The sequence below is a fragment of the Impatiens glandulifera genome, chromosome 1 (genome assembly GCF_907164915.1).
Source record: "Impatiens glandulifera chromosome 1, dImpGla2.1, whole genome shotgun sequence".
NCBI lineage: Eukaryota > Viridiplantae > Streptophyta > Magnoliopsida > Ericales > Balsaminaceae > Impatiens > Impatiens glandulifera.
The window spans coordinates 57,187,220-57,190,847 of record NC_061862.1 but is presented as its reverse complement, the minus strand read 5'-3'; positions in this window follow the sequence as shown (position 1 = coordinate 57,190,847).

Below are 3,628 nucleotides of genomic sequence, written 5' to 3'. Positions count from 1 at the left end.
TGATGTTAAGTCTCAAATGCCAGAACTTTGATGTATATTGAGTGACCTCGTAGATAATAACTAAACATATTTGTGAGTTACCTTATAGAGAATATACATCATTATTATTTACTCATTTCATAACAACTAAAGTACATTCCTCATCAGTAATGGTCCATCGATTGCCTTCCAAACACAACCAATTTCTAATATGCTTCTTTAGTTTTTGGCAGTCTTTTCTGAAGTGTCCTTCCTCTTAACACCAAAAGAACTTCACCATTTCTTTAGTCTTCAAGATAGACTTAGAAGTCTTACTGCTATGCCTTCTTTCTCATTATGTTGTTTACCTCTTACAAATATGCCTTCTCCATTGTTTTCTTGTCTAAAATACGCCATCTTGGTTTATTCATTGAACATCAAGTAACTCATACTTCATATAGCTCAAGCTTGGAAGTCATTCATACCAACAAGAACTACAACTTGGACATCTTTTGGAAACCTCTCTAGAACTTGTCAATAACTCTCGAAGGATTATCCAAGCTCTTCAACTTCCTCTACTCTTAAACAACCTCACTTTGATACACTTGTTGGGATACTAGGACATGAAGTATCCCTTAATGAAAGAATAATAACATCATCAACATAAAAAAATTACGGAAACAAAAGAAAACAACTAAAGAACGCAAACACGAGATTTATAGTGGTTCGGCCAAAACATACATATATCCACTTTTGAAGCACAATAGTCTCTCAACTTTATTATCAAGTTTGTTATAGAAGTATTGAAATGATTCTCTCATAATGAAATTTCACACACAACTCACAAGGAAGCAATGCTCTCAAGGCAAAGACTTAACTTTCTAAAGTGTCTGAATTCAACTTTAAATAAGCCTCAATTAGGTTATATTAATATCTGGTCCAAAACTATCAAAGAGCTTCCAAAATATTTTTACCATATTTCCTAATTGTATTTTCATATTTCATAATAAAAGATCTAATTTACTTTTGTGATAATCTTATTTTTTAATATTAAGATTTTACACCAAAATATTTAATTTTCTTTTATTGAATATATCATTTTCTTATATTAAGATGGTGTATCATTAATATACCATGCTTGTAATATTGTAAATCATTCTCAACATTTTTTTTTATAAGAGATTACACCTTTTTTTAGACATGATTACTTTTTTATCAAAATATTTGTTTTATGATACATTATTATTATTATTATTATTATTATTATTATAGATTTGTTGTTGGTTTTATAATGAAGCTAATATTTTTTCAATTTTATTTTGGTATCAATAATCAATTTATAGATTTTTAAAATTATTTATTTTACAAAATCTTATTGCATTCCTTTAACTTTGCTCTTATATAGTTTATGTTTTTTTTAGTTTCCATGAGTTGTTTATAATAAAAAAAACAAATGTCATAATATATTAATATATATATATATATATATATATATTATTTTGTTTGGTTAGAAATATGAATTAGGGTGGTTCGGTAGGTATACTAAAAAAGTTTATTCATACCATATATCGTATTAAGTGTTTAGTGTCATAAAAGTTATATCAATATAACTTACTGAAATTTCGTTATACCAAAATCTCGATATGCTACGAGTAACATGCCGATTATACCGAATATTTGAGATATATCGAGATTTCGTATTTTATTATACCGTTTATCCCGCAAAAAATATACCCTCTGTTAATTTCAGTAGTCATTACTTATAAGTCTCAAAGTATCTTCTAAATGTTATTGAGTCATTGATATAGTAAGATAGCAAGTTCACAATATTATTCTATAATTACTAGCACATAAATGATGTTTATTTATTTTTTTTGTCTAAGATAAAAAATATTCTCTTATATTATTTTTGGTTTATCACACACTAATCTATAACAACATTTCATTTGATGCAGAATTTGAAGTTCTTTTTAATGAAGATGTTTAATTATTCATTTTGATTTGAAATAGTGGGTCATACTGTCTATCTAAACTTAATGATGAATATTTTTCCATACAAGAAGATGATTATCTATTGTTTTGTATTCGTTATTAAAAAAAAATTGATGTCTATGAAAGTCAAACATGTAAAATTTTCTTTCTTGTTTTTTTTTTCATCAGGTATTATTGAATAAAATCAAATCAATGATACAAGCATTTGTCAATGTTAAACAATCTCAAATATATTAACTGTAAATGTAAAAATGTAAATTCTTTTGTACGTCGTCTTAACCATTATTATTAGAATACTAAAATTTAAATTGCTTCTAAAATATTTAAATGATTAGATGTTAATAAAATACATTAAAGATGGAGAATGATGATTAATTAAACGAAATTTTAGGATAGCTAAATGTTAACATTTAATAACATTTGAAGTGAGGTTTAATTATCAAACCAAGACCATGGCATATGACGCGATATTATTATTATTTTTACATTAAGTTCAACTTCCCTTTAATGCAAGGTAAGTGTACAAAGCATCATTTTTTACCATCTCATTTTTTCTTCGTATAAAATGTCATAAATTAGGGTTGGGGCGGCCCAATACAAATTTAAATTTTGGGCCCCTAAAATAGTAAAAAAGTGTTTTTTATTTTTAAATTTTAATAATATAAAATGAAATACAAATTGTTAATATATTATAATACGAAAATAAGAGATTAAAAAAGAGATAAAAAATTATATATATATATATATATTTATTGTATAATATATATTTAATATTAAAGGAAAAAAAAATTAATAATATAATACTATTAAATATTAAAAAATGAGGGCTTTATAAAGATAGTCTTATTCAACCACATAAGCTGTCTTACTCGACCACCCTGCACAACATAAACGTCTTTTTTTATAGAGATTAATAGGTCTCCAAACTTCCGTTATAATAGATTAAATGCACAATTGATTCTAGCAATCTCTCTAAACAAAGTTTGGAATAAATTTGTTTTTACTATATTTTATATAATTAATTCTTAGGTTATTTTTCATACTAAAGAATTAAAAGTTTTTATTACAAGTTATAAATTATTCTTCTCTAATAAATGTGTCTCGTGATAAATTCATTGATAACAAGTCTAATTAGTAGTTAACATTTTTTTATTCATGTAAACATATAATTTAGAAAAAAAAATTACAATGCATGATATCTCATTAACCTATTGACTTTTGTTTAAATTTTATCCCTATGCGTTTGTCTGTATATCCTCCTAGTTTAATTAGAATAATATAATATTGACATTTTATACTAATTTTATAAATAGAAATTAGAAGTGGATAATAAAATTAAATGAAATTCACGTTAAATCCAAACTTGAAATAAAGAGTGAAATTTGATTCAAATATTTATTTGAAATAATTAAATTAAAATACATGATGGAGCAATTAACAAAATACTGTTAATTTTTAGTGTAAATTAATTAAGTTTATTATTATCAATTGTTATAATGATAAAATATTATTATTAATAAATTAAAATATAAAATCCTTTCTTATCTAATTTATTCATATTATTTATTCTATATGTAAATTTTATCATTTTTCATTCTAGAATTGTAAAAATACTCTCTTTATTTTTGTGTATTTTCGAGTTATTCGCTCCATATTTTCTATTGAAACTCGGTAATAA